We start from the raw sequence: 18,929 nt of genomic DNA on the forward strand, positions 1-18,929 counted from the left end.
CGCCGCCATGGTCGCCTCCGGTGTGATGTGTGAGTAGTCTACCCCTGGACTACGGGTCCATAGCAGTAGCTAGATGGTTGTCTTCTCCCCATTGTGCTATCATTGTCGGATCTTGTGAGCTGCCTAACATGATCAAGATCATCTATCTGTAATTCTATATGTTGCGTTTGTTGGGATCCGATGAATAGAGAATACTTGTTATGTTGATTATCAAAGTTATATCTATGTGTTGTTTATGATCTTGCATGCTTTCCGTTACTAGTAGATGCTCTGGCCAAGTAGATGCTTGTAACTCCAAGAGGGAGTATTTATGCTCGATAGTGGGTTCATGCCTGCATTGACACCTGGGACAGTGACAGAAAGTTCTAAGGTTGTTTTGTGCTGTTGCCACTAGGGATAAAACATTGATGCCATGTCTAAGGATGTAGTTGTTGATTACATTACGCACCATACTTAATGCAATTGTCTGTTGCTTTGCAACTTAATACTGGAGGGGGTTCGGATGATAACCTGAAGGTGGACTTTTTAGGCATAGATGCAGTTGGATGGCGGTCTATGTACTTTGTCGTAATGCCCAATTAAATCTCACTATACTCATCATGATATGTATGTGCATGGTCATGCTCTCTTTATTTGTCAATTGCCCAACTGTAATTTGTTCACCCAACATGATGTTTGTCTTATGGGAGAGACACCTCTAGTGAACTGTGGACCCCGGTCCAATTCTCTTTACTGAAATACAATCTACTGCAATACTGTTCTACTCCCTCCGTCCACAAATAAGTGTACATCTAGGTTTTTTGATAAGTCAAACTTTATTACATTTGACCACCTTTTTAGAAAAAAGTAGCAGTATTTATGATACTAGATTAGTATCACTAGATCCACCTTGAAATGTAGTTTCATAATATAGTAATCTAATGTCACATATGCGTATAATTTTTGATAATAAGTTGGTCAAAATAAAACAAGTTTGACTTATCCAAAAACCTAGATGTACACTTATTTGTGGACGGAGGGAGTACTGTTTTCTGCAAACAATCATCTTCCACACAATACGGTTAATCCTTTGTTACAGCAAGCCGGTGAGATTGACAACCTCACTGTTTCGTTGGGGCAAAGTACTTTGGTTGTGTTGTGCAGGTTCCACGTTGGCGCCGGAATCCCTGGTGTTGCGCCGCACTACATCTCGCCGCCATCAACCTTCAACGTGCTTCTTGACTCCTACTGGTTCGATAAATCTTGGTTTCTTACTGAGGGAAACTTGCTGCTGTACGCATCACACCTTCCACTTGGGGTTCCCAACGAGCGTGTGCTTTACGCGTCATCATATAGCTGAAGATTTTGAAGATAGACACTTGGTAGAACTTGCTCCTACTTATGAAATTGCTGCCGCTTCTTTAGTACACATGTTGGAAGCTAATTTGTCAATCTCAACCCCATAATACAACATATGTTTCTTACACTCTCTGATATGGAGGAAGGAGAAAAGAAAGATTTTGTCTTAGAAACCCTTCTTAAAGAATTTGGTGATATAGCAAGAGAAGCTAGAAAAGTCTTTATTAAATATAAGATGCTTGGCCTTTATACCAATTTTGCTAATACTCTTGAAAAAATGGAAAAGGATAGATTAAAGTACACTAATGAAGTTAATTGTGAAGGGGATATTAAGACATCAATACCTTGCAAGCTCTTAGGAATGTTTGAGGCACTAGAAAAGAATTATGGTTGGATTGTTCCTGAAAATTTGTTTGATGAGAATAGCAAGCCTAAGAGTAATGAAAAGGGGCCTCTGAAACTTATATAGACAAGATACAATGCATAGTTGAGAAAACTCCCAACTCCCCTGGTAATAATGTTAACTAGATTTAGATGTGCGCCTTGGAGCACGATCCCGTGAAGCTCATGAAGATATTTATTTTATATAAAACAATAAATTAATTGCCAATATAATAATACATGTCGGTAAAATTGAATTAGGATAAAGCAGATGAAATTACAAACGGAGCAGCAAATTTAGTCACACATTTGCACGCAACCCGGTCTTTAGCATCGATGAATGTTTTGCAAAATGCTTTGTAACAAATTACAGGACAGAGACAGCAGAGTAAACATGACTACCGGAACCAGCGCAAAATAACATTTATAGTCTAACCGACCAGCATCGGTGATAACACTTGGTGCTGCAAAGTGATCAAACAACAGAATAGAGTAGGTTATAAGCGACCCTACTTGTACTATATAATGCACACCAGCTTTTTTTAGATACAACCTTGATTCTAAGTTTACCAACTGTTTGACTTGCCGCATCAGGTATTCATATTTATCTTCTAGATGTTTGAGCGCAGTGGAAATATCTGATGACCATGTTGGTTGCTTCTTCAATAAATCTGTAGATTGGATTCCACACAACTTCCTGTACACAGTAGCACCTTCCAGCTGCAATGTAGAGTCTTCAAAGTACAGATTAAAAAAAATGGCGAGAACACTTGCATTAAGAACATCATGATGTTTTTACTAACGTCTATGTAACCAGCAGTTTCATTACAAAGTAAACATGTGGTACAAAGCAAATAGTTCAGTTAATGTAAATCATCACTAAGTGTATATGAGAAACACGTGAACGTGCTTTTAGTGTACAAACTATTCAAAAGAAACTTTGAAACATCTTATTTTCAATTCAAATTTATTTTCAGAGGAGCCTACATGAGAATAAAACTGAATGGCAACATACTTCAGTGTACCACTTCAGACTACACATAAAGATAAAAGGAGACATCAGCCACACCAGCTGCCCCAACTGCATCTTGTGGAAGCGCCGGCACGCCGTTCCGTTGGTACAAAAATTACCCTTCCATTCCTTTTCTGCTTATAAAGAGTCCTTCCGTCAGTGTAGCAACTGCCCGTTCAATGTGTTGGATATTTTCTCTGTAGAGTTCGCCCATGATCACAACATATGAGCAGTGAGACCAGCTACTTCTATCGGATATACATATGCGAATCACAATCTTGTCCCCTCTTACTCATGCCAAAGCTCTTTGATGTTCCATACAAGTAAGGATAATGCATATCAGACTCCAGATCTCAACTTTTTGTGAGAACTATTTCAAGAAACCAACAATAGCCGATCACAAAAACTACATAAGAATTTGTGAAAGCACACATAGAACTCTTGGAGAAATTGAAGCCAAGTCATTTGTCCATGAATGAGGAGATTAATAGATTCAAAAATACTTTGCAATCATGTCTACATGTTTTAATTAACTGGGAACAAACCATTATGCTAAATGAATATTCTATCTGAAAACATGCACAAAAATAGATTTTTGGTAATGAAAAACTAATCGGCCTTGGTCTGATTGGCTCCTATTTCTTAAGGAGGTTTACAAAAGGTTATATATGAATATACTATATTGTCATTTGTTGGTATTCACCAAGAGCGGTTCCAAACTTTGCTAAAAAAAATTATTGGCATCGTTTTTACTACTACTTGCTTTTCCAAGCCACAATATTGCCTTGCTAATCCCCAAATAAACATACAATTAGTGTATCCATGGCATGAAACACAAACCATTACCCAAATGGATTTATCCAGAGTAAATCATTAATTTTAATTGTGGAACAGTATATAGGAACGCACAGCTCTGCTTTTGTATTTTTCAAAACTTGTTGCAGAGCATTTGTGGCATAAGAAGTACTTAAGTCATCCTACAAACTGGGTTACTGATCAAGCTCCAGAACCATACGATATCTATTGGTCAAACATTTGGCTTCACTATAAGCAGCTTTGGATCCGACGGAACTACGTTTCTAGGATGTATTGTTTTTTATGCTCTTATTTCTAGGACCGGTGGCATTTATGCAACGTCTAGCGGAAGCTTCTTTTCCTTAATGAGTTATTGACGAAGTAAGTACCAACTTTGTACTGGAACTAAACTCTAGTATTAAAGTTCATCTTCATATCTAACTTGTAGACTCAGGTACACATCGGATCTAATTTTGAGTTTAAACTTGAAATAACATGCAAAATAGTTGATATTTAGATTGATTAACACATCCTATTTTGGCGCATCTTGTGCTTTGAGATTCTTGAGGGACCATTCAGCATAGACATATGGTCTTTTGTTCACCATTAAGCATAGATATATGGTCTTTTGTTCACCATTAAGCATAGACATATGGCCTTTTGTTCATTTGTAGGTGTCTTCTGTTGACTCCACATATGTGTGCAGGAAGTACATGATCCAGCTAGTAACTGGATACCTTCCTAGTGTCATCCTTTTTGTCATCCTTGCCAACATGGGCAATCAAAATATAAGGATGGAAGTTACCGGTCAATGGTGTATTTTGGAGACTGTTGTTCACCACCTCAGCTAAATCCTGAATAAATGTATGAGAGCTAAATTATGAAAATCATCACCTCGGCTAAATCCTCTACGATGTTTTCAACAGCCAGCACGACCAAGCTATCGCACCATCACCCTCTGCCACTCTATCCTATCATCTGGGTATGACGGGAGTTTGGATCTAGAATATAGAGAAGAGACGCAAAGGACAATTACCTGAATAACTGAGAGGAGGGCAGCGAGGAGTATTGCTGGGATACATCAAAATCCAAATAGTCTTCAGTACAGAGCGGTAGAATTGCCAAAAGTAAAGCATTCACAAATTACCCTATAAAAAACAGAGCCAATTAGTAAAAGAAAGAAATATGAATACCAATCTCAATTGGAAATATAAAGAGTTACACAAATTCTCAATACATTCCTAACTGACATACCAATCCCAATCCCAATCTCAACACAATTTTGAATGGAAATAGGAGGTTCTCATGTGAATGCGGTCCCAACCGTCAGCAGTCCCAGTCCTAACAAGATGGAGTTAAATCTTAGTTTCTCTGACTGTCATATAATTGTCTAACCATATGAAGAAACGGTTGGCTGGGCAACCTAACACGAGAAGAATGTAAAAAACAGTTTCAATATGGAAAAAAAACAGAAAGTGCTCTTGTTAGGAAATGAATAAATATGAAATCTAATTAATCGTTCCCTCATGATTGAAGAACATGGTCGAAACATGCTTGTGGCACCATAGCCCCCACGCGCCTTTCTCTGGCAGCAAGCGCACCGTGAATGAGCAATGCCTCGCCTCGACCTCGCGCATCTCTCGGACAAATCTGTCCAAATTCGAAACATTACTTTTAAATTCAAACAAATTACTTAAGAAACACTACTGTCAACCTGACCTATAAGTATACAAAGGCTGAATTTGTAGAAATTTAACTGCACAAAATGGATTTTACATCTGAGAATTGTTATCTGATGCGCGAGTCTGAAACGATTCATGTAACTGAAACTGAAAGGGGCAATATATTGTACATGCAAGTCACATATCTTAGAGAGTATATAAAATGCATATAAGCAGTGATTGACTATAGCTACATTTCAGAAAAATAAGCTATGAGCACAATTCATTATGTACGTGTGTGTGTGTTTATATATATATATTTATTTATTTATTAATAATTGAAGATAAAATTAGATTAACACTCAGTGGTCAATTCGGGCTTTCAAACGATTATACTACGTATGTACATTCAGCAATGTGAACTCAGGTGGCTTAAGTGACAAAAAGGAAAGATAGAAACTGGCCAAGGTGCATTCACTTTTAGTCAAGAAGCAACTTCAGGCTATAGTCACTTTATATATGGAATGAAGAGTAATATTTTCAGGCTAGTTAGCTCTGTTGAAAGAATAACAAAACCATTATATTTTATTATATGTATATACATAAAGAATATTCAGCTTCCATAACTGATGTGTGCTTCTCCAATTAAAATGAAAATTTATTTCAAAGTCCCGACACCTACACTCGAATTTTGATTTACAGATAACTGTAATACACAAATTCTGTAAAAAGCTAAAAATATCTTCCTAGGAAAGTAGACTGCTGTATTTTCAGGCTGTTTTCTCTAATGATTTTGCTTCCAGTTTCAGGCCAGATTGGTTGTCTATTGGCAGACAGGCACATCCGGAAGGCAAATATATCATCAATGATTCATTGATTGAATAAAGATAATAATGGGTGGACTCTAAATGAAAGAAAATATTCTTATATCAGATGATAACAACAAACGAAATGCTAACTACTGAGCCTCAGACTACTATTGGTGGCTTGGATGAAGTAGGTTGTTAAATCCCTATGTTATTTATTGGAATGCCTTGTGTTTGGTTGGCTCTGTTTGATCTTTCTTGCATCTAAATTGTATTACAAATAGGTTGTTCTTGCGGTGCTGTCCCTCTGACGCCACCAAATGTTGTTAAAACTAATGGGCTAAACACGTTAAGAAAACCTTGATATATACTAAATTACTAATACTATGATCTATAAGGTTACCTCCTATTTTATTCATGTGATCTAATGCACAAGATCACCGCCTTCTGCAGGGACCCCAAAGATCTTAAGAATTCATCTCTTCAGTGAGCTGTATTCAAGGACTCCCCATCGTGAGCTAAAATTTCAGAGGTACTTACGCATATTGTTCACATGCCTGTACCGATACTGCTACTGCAAGATGTAAAGAAAAACACTGAAGGGGGGGGGAGGGGGGCTTACTTTGCTGTGTATGTTGCCATTGCTTGGAGACCGTCTTGGAGGATGACTTCGTGGATGTGATTCTCCGGTTGCAAGCGTCGGCCGGAGATGCACCGCACCACCGTGGATTTCCTCTTCCTCCTACCTCAGATCGACTATCTTCTTCCCATTTCAATTTCCTTTTGTGCCTCTCCTCTTCAAATCCGATTCTCACTTGCTGCAGCAGACCAACCAAGCCACACATGAACAAACCAGGGAAAAAAAGGTAGACTCAATGTAAATATTGTGATACCATACTATGTAAGCTCAAATCACCTAGTGGAGGAAGATCTCTCATTGTTATTCATCGAGCGGACCCAAGACCTGCAAGAAATTGCAGCTAGAAAAGTTCAGCAAGATAACTAAAATTCAAAAATCAAGAGGACTCAAGGGTCATCAATATATAGCATAAATAATGCATTAAACAGCTCATACCAGGAGATTGCTGATTGCCGAAACAAACTAAGAAGACATTGCCAAAGACAATAAAAGCTGTGGCTACCATGACTCTGAAAGTAGAGTGAAGTCCTAATAGTCTTATATCATGATTACATGTACTTGAAGACAACTTGCTCAAGGAACCTATGCTAGCAAATCCTGGTCAAATTTTATTAATATGATTTAAAGATAAAAGCCTACATGCTCACATAACTTCTTAATCTTCTTCACTACACAAATTGAAAAACTGAGAAAGCTACCATGATGACCAACACCGAGGAGTCACCCACCTAGCAGCTGCAGGGGTCCTTGACCACAGGTCCACCAAGTACATTGCATTCATGCCCCACGTCACCACCACCAGCTCACCATTGATATCCTGCAATGGAATCCCATGCCTGATAAGCATATCATCAAACAATTGGCCCACAGCAATATCTCTACACCAGAACACCAACCATGTTCGGCACCAGCAGATCCACCTTACATTTGACCATGGAGAAAGATCTCGAACCGGCACTGTCGAAGACCTCCTTCTGCCTGAAAAAAAGGAGGGTTACGGTTCGGGTACTCGGGCAGAACTCGGGGAGAAGTTGTGGCCATGGTCATCCAGCCATTAGGGGCGAAGAGGATGAAAGAGCACATAGAGAATAGGATAAATATTCTCGCCAACCAGCGAATCAGAGGATATGAAATTACAAAGGATATGAAATTACAAATCAATCTTGCCAGCAGCCATGGCAACTTGTAAACCATGAGGTTCAGGTTATCAGCCTACATCTGCCGGCCACGGAGCTCTACCAACTGTTCCCCCGGGGGAAGTATGGCGCGCGGCGGGTGGTGCGAGCAGCGGGCTGCTCTGCATCTGTCGGCCACCAGCCGAGATCCTCCCTGGGACGACACGACGGTGCGGCGCTGCGAGCGGCGAGATGGGTCGCGGCTCGAGCGGCGGCCTGCGCCTCGTCCCGATGATGGCGATGCGACGAGCTCATCCGGAGGATGGGGAGGTGACGGGTCGACCAAGATGTGGTGGAGCAGAAGGGAATGGGGCAGAGGTGGAGAGAGGCGTGGCCGGCTGCCGTGCTCAGCAGAGATCGGTGTGGTTGGTAGGATGGAGGAGGCGATGCGCGGAGAGAGGAACGTGGGTGGCAGCTGAAGGTGAGGAAGGATGCGCCCGATTGGCCTAGGGTTTCACTCGGGCTGGTTTTGTCTCTCGTGGCTTCTTCAGCCCGCGCGCGCCGAGTGGAAGCCAGACGCGGGAACGGCCAAGATACATCGACGGAGAAGATCCTAGGGCTGAGAGGTGCTAATCTCTGTGAGGCCCCCGTTGGGGGGCATCATATATACCTCCCTGGGACGACACGACGGTGCGGCGCTGCGAGCGGCGAGATGGGTCGCGGCTCGAGCGGCGGCCTGCGCCTCGTCCCGATGATGGCGATGCGACAAGCTCATCCGGAGGATGGGGAGGTGACAGGTCGACCAAGATGTGGTGGAGCAGAAGGGAATGGGGCAGAGGTGGAGAGAGGCACGGCCGGCTGCCGTGCTCAGCAGAGAACGGTGTGGTTGGTAGGATGGAGGAGGCGATGCGCGGAGAGAGGAACGTGGGTGGCGGCTGAAGGTGAGGAAGGATGCGCCCGATTGGCCTGGGGTTTCACTCGGGCTGGTTTTGTCTCTCGTGGCTTCTTCAGCCCGCGCGCGCCGAGTGGAAGCCAGACGCGGGAACGGCCAAGATACATCGACGGAGAAGATCCTAGGGCTGAGAGGTGCTAATCTCTGTGAGGCCCCCATTGGGGGGCATCATATATACCCCTGGATGCTTCATCTCTTGATAATACTTGATTCACACTTTCTGCGCCTAGCTGAAAGGCGTTAAAGAAAAGCGCTTATGGGAGACAACCCATTATTTTATTTCTGCACTTTTGTTTTATATTCGAGTCTTGGAAGTTGTTACTACTGTAGCAACCTCTCCTTATCTTTATTTTATTGCATTGTTGTGCCAAGTAAAGTCTTTGATAGTAATGTCGATACTAGATTTGGATTACTGCGCAGAAACAGATTTATTACTGTCACGAATTTGAGTAGAATTCTCTGTAGGTAACTCAGAAAAATCTGCCAATTTACGTGCGTGATCCTCAGATATGTACGCAACTTTCATTCAATTTGAGCATTTTCATCTGAGCAAGTTAAGTGCCCCAGAAAAATTAGTCTTTACGGACTGTTCTGTTTTGACAGATTCTGCCTTTTATTTCGCATTGCCTGTTTTGCTATGTTTGATGGATTTCTTTGTTCCATTAACTTTCAGTAGCTTTGTGCAATGTTCAGAAGTGTTAAGAATGATTATGTCACCTCTGAATATATGAATTTTCAATTATGCACTAACCCTCTAATGAGTTTGTTTCAAGTTTGGTGTGGAGGAAGTTTTCAAGGGTCAAGAGAGGAGGATGATACAATATGATCAAGAAAAGTGAAAAGTCTAAGGTTGGGGATGCCCCCGTGGTTCATCCCTGCATATTTCAAGAAGACTCAAGCATCTAAGCTTGGGGATGCCCAAGGCATCCCCTTCTTCATCGACAACTTATCAGGTCACCTCTAGTGAAACTATATTTTTATTCAGTCACATCTTATGTGCTTTACTTGGAGCGTCTGTTTGTTTTTATTTTTGTTTTGTTTGAATAAAATCGGATCCTAGCATTCTTTGTGTGGGAGAGAGACACGCTCCGCTGTTGCATATGAACACATGTGTTCTTAGCTTTATTCTTAATGTTCATTGCGAAGGTTGAACTACTTCGTTCATTGATATATGGTTGGAAACAGAAAATGCTGCATGTGGTAATTGGTATAATGTCTTGAATAAATTGATACTTGGCAATTGTTGTGCTCATATAGATCATGTTTAAGCTCTTGCATCATGTACTTTGCACCTATTAATGAAGAACTACATAGAGCTTGTTAAAATTTGGTTTGCATGATTGGTCTCTATAGTCTAGATATTTTCTGGTTAAGGTGTTTGAACAACAAGAAGACGATGTAAAGTCTTATAATGCTTACAATATGTTCATATGTGAGTCTTGTTGTACCATTTATACTTGAGTTTGCTACAAACAACCTTGCTAGCCTAGCCTTGTATTGAGAGAGAATTCTTCTCGTGCATCCAAATCCTTGAGCCAAAAACTATGTCATTTGTGTCCACCATACCTACCTACTACATGGTATTTCTCTGCCATTCCAAAGTAAATTACTTGAGTGCTACCTTTAAAAATTCTATTCTTTGCCTTTACAATACATAGCTCATGGGAAAATAGCCTTAAAAACTATTATGGTGAAGAATATGTAGTTATGTATCTTATTTCTTAATAAGTTGCTTGTTGAGCGGTAACCATGTTTTTGGGGACGCCATCAACTTTTACCTTTGTTGAATATCATGTGAGTTGCTATGCATGTTCGTCTTGTCTGAAGTAAGGGCGATTTTCATGATCAAATGATTTGAGCATGCATATTGTTAGAGAAGAACATTGGGCCGCTAACTAAAGCCATGAATCATGGTGGAAGTTTCAGTTTGGACACAAATCCTCAATCTCTTATGAGAATATTATCTGTTGTTAAATGCTTAAGCATTTAAAGAGGAGTCCATTATCTGTTGTCTATGTTGTCCCGGTATGGATGTCTAAGTTGAGAATAATCAAAAGCGAGAAATCCAATGCGAACTTTCTCCTTAGACCTCTGTACAGGCGGCATAGAGGTACCCCTTTGTGACACTTGGTTGAAACATATGTTATGCAATGATAATCCGTGTTAATCCAAGCTAATTAGGACAAGGTGCAGGCACTATTAGTATTCTATGCATGAGGCTTGCAACTTATAGGATATCTTATACATAACACATATGATTTATTACTACCGTTGACAAAATTGTTTCTATATTTTCAAAATGAAAAGCTCTAGCACAAAAATAGTAATCCATGCTTCCCTCTGCGAAGGGCCATTCTTCTACTTTATTGTTGAGTCAGTTTACCTATTCTTTCTATCTCAGAAGCAAACCCCCAGTACCGAGAGCCACGATACGAAAAACCTTCCAGAGACGCCGCCGCCGCCAATCTCATCTCGGGGGATTCAGGAGATCGCCTCCGGCACCCTGCCGGAGAGGGGAATCATCTCCCGGAGGTCTCTTCATCGCCATGATCGCCTCCGGATCGATGTGTGAGTAGTTCACCCCTGGACTATGGGTCCATATCAGTAGCTAGATGGTTGTCTTCTCCTCATTGTGCTATCATGTTAGATCTTGTGAGCTGCCTATCATGATCAAGATCATCTATTTGTAATGCTACATGTTATGTTTGTTGGGATCCGATGAATATTGAATACTATGTCAAGTTGATTATCAATCTATCATATATATGTTGTTTATGTTCTTGCATGCTCTCCGTTGCTAGTAGAGGCTCTGGCCAAGTTGATACTTGTAACTCCAAGAGGGAGTATTTATGCTCGATAGTGGGTCCATGCCTCCATTGAATCTGGGACAGTGACAGAAAGTTCTAAGGTTGTGGATGTGCTGTTGCCACTAGGGATAAAACATCAATGCTTTGTCTAAGGATATTTGTGTTGATTACATTACGCACAATACTTAATGCAATTGTCTGTTGTTTGCAACTTAATACTGGAAGGGGTTCAGATGATAACCTGAAAGTGGACTTTTTAGGCATAGATGCATGCTGGATAGCGGTCTATGTACTTTGTCGTAATGCCCTGATTAAATCTCATAGTACTCATCATGATATATGTATGTGCATTGTTATGCCTTCTTTATTTGTCAATTGCCCAACTGTAATTCGTTCAGCCAACATGCTATTTATCTTATGGGAGAGACACCGCTAGTGAACTGTGGACCCCGGTCCATTCTTTACATCTGAAATACAATCTACTGCAATTGTTCTTTACTGTTCTTCGCAAACAAACATCATCTTCCACACTATACAATTAATCCTTTGTTTACAGCAAGCCGGTGAGTTTGACAACCTCACTGTTACGTTGGGGCAAAGTACTTTGATTGTGTTGTGCAGGTTCCACGTTGACGCCGGAATCCCTGGTGTTGCGCCGCACTACACTCCGTCACCAACAACCTTCACGTGTTCCTTGACTCCTACTGGTTCGATAACCTTGGTTTCTTACTGAGGAAAAACTTGCTACTGTACGCATCACACCTTCCTCTTGGGGTTCCCAACGGACGTGTGTTAACTGCACGCATCAGCGGATCATATTGTTCAGCCATCACAGACCGCTTTTATGCAAGGAAGAAATATCCTGGATGGAGTGGCGGTGTTGCATGAGACGGTACATGAGATGCACACCAAGAAATTACATAGGGTTATTTTAAAATTAGATTTTGAAAAGCCGTATGATAAGGTCAAGTGGTCTTTCCTACAACAGACTCTCAGGATGAAAGGTTTTTCTCCTGCGTGGCGCGCTTTGATCAATGATTTTGTGTATGGAGGAAGTGTGGCAATCCAGGTTAATGATGATACCAGACACTATTTCCAGACACGAAAAGGGTTACGCCAAGGGGATCCGTTGTCACCAATGTTGTTTAACATTGCGGGCTAAGTTTGAAGGTATGATTGATGGTGTGATCCCACATCTAGTCGATGGTGGTTTATCTATCCTTCAATATGTCGATGATACAATTCTATTTATGGATCATGATCTCGAAAAAGCTCGCAATCTGAAATTAATTTTCGCGGCATTCAAGTAGTTGTCGGGATTAAAATTAAATTTCCATAAAAGAGAACTGTTTTGTTTCGGTGATGCCCAAAATGATACGACTCTTTATGCATAGTTGTTTGGTTGCGGGCAAGGCCTATTCGCTATTTGGGTATTCCGATTCATTATCGGAGACTCACAATCGCGGAATGAAAAATAGTAGAAGAAAAAAATACAAAAACGCCTTAGTAGTTGGAAGGGTAAATTGTTTCCCTAGGAGAAAGATTGATACTCATTAATTCGGTACTAACAAATATGGTACTGTACATGTTATCATTCTTCCTAGTACCAAAAGGAATTCTGTATAAACTCGATTACTATCGATCCAGATTCTTTTGGCAAGGGGACATCAAGAAAAAGAAATATCGACTGGTTAAATGGAGCATAGTTTGTAGTCCCAAAGATCAAGGGGGGCTTGGAGTTCATGACTTGGAAGTTAAGAATTCATCCCTGCTAGGTAAATGGCTGTTTAAGATCCTTACCGAGGATGAGATATGGCAAACTATTCTTAGGAGGAAGTATATCAGCTCGAAGACGTTATCCCAAGTGGTTTGGAAACCAAGGGATTCACACTTCTGGGCAGGTCTCATGACGGCAAAAAATGTCTTTTTCCGCCATGGTACTTTCTCCATCAATAATGGAGCTCATAAACGGTTCTGGGAAGACATTTGGTTAGGAAATGCACCCCTAAGTGAACAGTATCCCGCCTTGTATTGTATTGTTCATCGCAAAAGTGGTACCATTCCTACGGTAATGGCTACCTCACCTCCGAATGTGACGTTCAGACGGGTTTTGCTTGGACAAAGGCTGCTGGCATGGAATTCTGTAGTTCACCAGCTAGGAGATATATAACTATCGACTGAACCGGACGAATTTAGATGGAATCTTCATGTAGATGGCACTTTCACGGTAAAGTCATTGTACAGCGCGATCCTTCATTCTGATATACCAGTTGATAATAATAAGAAGATTTGGAAGATGAAAATACCATTCAATTTTTTTTGGATGGTATCTTCGTAGAGGGGTTATCCTCACGAAAGACAATCTTGTTAAGCGAAATTGGTATGGAAGTACCCGGTGTGTGTTCTGTCAACAAGACGAATCTATTAAACACCTCTTCTTCCAGTGCCAATTTGCGAGATCTATATGGTCAGTCATCCAAGTAGCGTCTAGCCTGTATCCTCCGACTAGTGTGGCCAATGTCTTTGGTAATTGGCTTCATGGTATCGATTCAAGGTTTAAGTTGCTTCTTAGGGTGGGGGTGCTAACAGTTATCTGGGGCTTTGGCTAAGTACAAATGACAAGATTTTTAACGATAAAAATTGCTCCTTTTTGCAGGTTATCTACATATATACATGTATTCTCCGTTTGTGGTTACCTCTTCAGCGCGTGGAGAATCGAGACCTATTTACGGAGGTCTGTACACGGTTGGAGGCTGCGGCGAGGGATAATTTTTCCCCATATGGGTGGCAGCATAGTGTACGGATTGAAGCCCCACCCACCCCTTAGGCGTCTTATATTTCGTCGCTTCGATATGTATTTCACCTAGTTTGTTTTTATCAGACTCTTGACTTGAAAATTTTAAATGACTGTGTGCATCCTGATTATGCAGAGACTAAGTGTAATTGCTTTTAAAGTAATAAAGCATCCTTTATCGAATAAATACAACATTTATGTTAGCTGCTAGCTCAACTATTGTGTTTGCTCAAATGTCTATCCGCTTGATTTGTTTTGGATGACCGATCCATAGGGTTGTTTGGCCCTGCGGAAATATAGTCGTGAGCAGGAATTCCCAGCCGGTTTGAAAGAACACCATCTGAGTTTGCTCGCCTATAGCCGTTGGCTTGGCTCTACGGAAGCCAACTTTGTGATTTTCTCAACCGGTTCTAGCAGTGCGAGTTGAGCAGTCGGCTCCACTTTGGAATCGACTGAACAAGTTCTGCTATAAGTCTGCAGTAATCTGCTTATATTTTTTGACCAACATTTCTGCTTTGTATCCGCCTCCAAGGCTCCAACATGTCTATGGTGTGGCTTGTTCGCCGCCGGCCGGCGGTGATCTTCGAGCTGAGCTATGGGCTGCCCCGGGACACGCCGTCCTCCGGCCGGAGAGTTGGACCCCCCCCTCTAACTTGTGTACATTATTAATAAGAAACAGTAAAACTTAACCAGGTTTTTTTTTGAGTCACTTAAAACTTAACCAGCTAGAAGCCTCCACAGCGTTTAGGGCCGTTCCATCGCAAAGTTAGAGCGTGTAGCTGGTCAGCTCACGTTGCTGGGCCGCTACTCCCACGATTGACCTGAACGCCTTCATATGAATCGGGCCAGCATGCACCATGGGCCGGGCCATATTGAAGTAATTTTTTTTTGTTTAGTGGCCTGCAACTGCTGTCTTCCGTGCACCCACAGTCCAGCGGCGGCGCTTTGTTTGCCTCCCCTTCAGCGATGGCAAGGCCACCGCGCTCGCCTCTCCGTCGTTGCCCCCAGCTAGGACCGGAAGGAAGGGGCTAACATCCAAAGATTAATTGGCAGGCTACTTGATCCAAAACCACCACAAGAGAGAGCTGCAATTTCTACGCAATCGATGGGCAGTCACAGTTGGTTTCAGGTGGTGGACAACTTGGTTGAAGACATAAACATCGATGGAGATGGTGCGCTCATGTGTTATGCCTACATCTACTTTCTTTCCTAGCCGATGTATCTGATAGCACTATTTTGAATCATATTTTCCACGTTTTTTTTGTAGATCAGGCTCATGCACCAACCCTATTTGCAGGAGATTAAAGACTTCAGCATGGATTCAGTCCTCAAATATACGCAGCTTACTATTGGTAATAGAAAATTAGTTATGACTGTTGATTAGAGTAGGTACATACCCATGTGAAATCTTTGAATTCTAAGCTATTCCAACCAAATTTTATTTGTGTCATTTTCTAAAGTTGCTTCTTGGCCACTTAATAATCAAGCAAATCTAAGTTATTTACTTCTTGTCGTGTTAGCAATGATACATCTGCAATAGCAACATTGTGTGACTCAAATTTATTAAGATTTACACTTGCAGAACTCACTTGTTGTTCCAAAGAAAAATAACCCGTAGAGATTCATACTATCCAGACATATGGGCAAACGGCCTTTATTCAGTCCGAGCTCATCCTTCCCATAGCACTACCCTTCACATGTACCGATTTCCGGAGCCCATGTAGATTTACTGATCAATGATCAAGTTGGCGCCTTAAGACAATGATTTTTTCATGGAAAAGTGGCCTTCACACTAGTAAGAAAAAGCCCACGTACTTCTAGCGTATCAAATTCGGCTACCAGTTGCGGGTGGTGATATAGTGGTATTAGTTACTAGTCGTGTGCCCGACCAACACGCGAGTAATAATGCTTGTACCGGTCGTGTGCGCCCAGAGCATGCTGCCACTAAGGTTACTGGTAGCGCACCCAGCGGCACGTGACTAGTATCCCGCCTGCCTTTCCCCCTTCTTTACACAGACATATGTAACATCAATTATCAGGCAGCAGCAGATACACAGAATTAGCCAAATGACAAAATCAGTACACTACAAAGCCAAGCAAATGACCAAATCATTACATTGAGCACAATAGCCAAGTGATCAAATCATTACACTACAAGCCAAGCAAGTGACCAAGTCATGATATACATTGAGCACAATAGCCAAGTGACCAAATCACTCCTCCGCCTTTGGCTCCACGGGTGGGTAATGAACAACGACCCCGTCAGAATCTCTTGGGCCGGGGAACTCACCATCACATGAGGAGGAGACGCCCCGCTGTTTGTAGTAGAAGAAGGTCTCCCCGTATAAATTATCCAAGTAGAAATAACACTTAGTCCCTGGCTCCATCCCGTAGAACTCTATCATCTCGATCCTTCCAACTACACCCGTGAAAATAGGTTCAGTTCGCCTTATTGGTGACTTCAACAACGAAGGTCCTCTCCGCTATGGGTAGTATGTTCAATGTTTCTATGTAAATGCTCCATGAAGTCATGTCTTGCGCTACATGGGGTAGCCTAAACACAATTACGGAATAAACAACAATTAAATCAAAGATACAAGTCAATGCAACACTATATATGAACAACTAACTAATTGGACTAAAACATACCGACATAGTTTTATTGTCCTCTTTGAAAAGTATGACAAACTTTTTGTCCATGCACCTATATTGGGGTTATGTTAACAATTACAGCATACTATAGCATACAAATCAATTGGACCTAAAAATGAACTTCAAATAAGGCCTCATATTTATATTGGACCCAGAAATCACAAGGACGGGGTCAGCGAGCCAAGTACGGTGCACAAGATTTGTATTTGTGCATATGATAAGGCTCGCTGACACCACCCCAGGATCACGCCAAAAAAATCTAATCATCGGCCATTACTAATATAGCATTATTAGCATCAAATCATCGACCATATGACAAATATTAGGGATTTAAAATGAACTTCAAATAAGGCCTCATATTTATATTCGATCCAAAAACCGTAGAGATGGGGTGAGCAAGCCAAGTACGATGCACACAATTTTTATCTATGCATATGTCGCTTACACCACCCCACAATCACTGCCAAAAAAATTCTAATCATCGGCCATTACAAATATAGTGTACAAATCTATATAACATACAAATATATGTAGCATACTATAGCATACAAATCAATATAGAATTTCCGACAAATCTGTATAGCATACAAATATAAATAGCATACTATAGCATACAAATAATATAGCATACAAATATAGCACAGACGCACGGTGGGGGGGAGGTGGCGGTGGCAGTGGTGACGACGATTGGTCGAGGAAGGCGGCGGCAAGTCGGGGAAGGTGGCGGTGACGCGCGCATCTAGAGGAAGGTGGCGGCGGCTCCGACGGCGCTAGTTAAGGTTCGCTCGTTCGGATTTGGAGATCCAGAATGAGGAAAGAGTGGGAGCTAGGGAGGTTAGTTGTATACCACATTCCGGGAAATAATAGCAACATGATGCAGACGGGGGCACGTTGCGGCTAACTCATTAGTCGCGTGTTGCCGTGGACGCACACTGCGGCTAACTTAGTAGCCGCGTGCCTATCAGCGGTGCGCTGCCGGTAGTTTGTTGTCACGTGCAGCCTCGAAGGCACAAGCTGCCAATAAGATTGCTCCTATAGTCTTATTTGTGGATCTGACCCTAAGACGAGCTTCTCGAAGATGTCTTATAAGTGGTAGCTATATAGCTATAAGCATAAGACATCTTTGAGAAATTCTGCCATAGGAGCTTCCCACGATCGATCGACGACAATCTTTGCTAAATTTTGTGTTTTGTGAGAAAGTGTGAGAGGGGGCACACATATATATAGCACCTAAATTGGTGCACAAGCACTATGCTTATCGTCTCATAAAGTGCAGCCATTGATGCATCGTGCGCACTCATAATGCTTTATATCATTCCGGAGGAAAAGGAGGCGATAGTGTGTTTCTTAGGTACGGGCACCGCATACCAATCGCATGCCAAACAAGGGCGCACTACCAATATCTTCTTACCTGTTGCGTACCCCCGTTTTCGCCCGCTGTAGAAAATTTCGTGTTATGTGCACAGGTGGTTCCCACTTACTAGCCGTGTGCCTTACCTGGTGGTACACTACCACTATGATCTTACTAGTCAAGTGCTCCTTTTTGGCCCGCTGCTAAAAATAGGAGCCGAGTGTGCTTGCTGAAGCCCGCTGCCATTAGTCGTGCCTCTATAGCCTTTTCCCTACTAGTGCCAGTCGGGTACATGGCAACACATGTTGATCAATTTGTTTGCACCCACTCTTAGTTCATTTCATGTCTGATCAAATGTCATATTGAATGTGTAGGTCCTACAAACAAAGGTTTATTGAATGTCTATACAGTTTTACTTCAAGGGTATGCTTGATTGAACCCCACCGCCAACTCAGAATTCACCGGCCCGTCTCAAAATATCTACTTCCTCCGATCCATATTATTTGTCGCTAGTATGGATGTATCTAAAACTAAATTGTGTCTAGATACATCCATACTGGCGACAAGTAATATAAGTTGGAGTGAGTACATATTTCTACTCTCTCGTACCATAAATTATTGAATG

At 41.7% G+C, this 18,929-nt stretch overlaps 1 long non-coding RNA gene across 1 annotated transcript; it reads right to left on the reverse strand.

Annotated features, from left to right (window-relative positions):
- Positions 1-2,822: 2,822 nt before the first annotated feature.
- On the reverse strand, positions 2,823-6,784 carry LOC127348721 (uncharacterized). The gene is made up of 4 exons (XR_007879904.2): positions 6,616-6,784; positions 4,781-5,176; positions 4,563-4,674; positions 2,823-2,928 (listed from the first exon to the last, which is right to left on the reverse strand). It is a non-coding gene; the product is annotated as an uncharacterized lncRNA (long non-coding RNA).
- Positions 6,785-18,929: the final 12,145 nt, after the last annotated feature.

This window comes from Lolium perenne, chromosome 4 (genome assembly GCF_019359855.2).
Source record: "Lolium perenne isolate Kyuss_39 chromosome 4, Kyuss_2.0, whole genome shotgun sequence".
In the NCBI taxonomy this organism is placed as follows: Eukaryota; Viridiplantae; Streptophyta; class Magnoliopsida; order Poales; family Poaceae; genus Lolium; species Lolium perenne.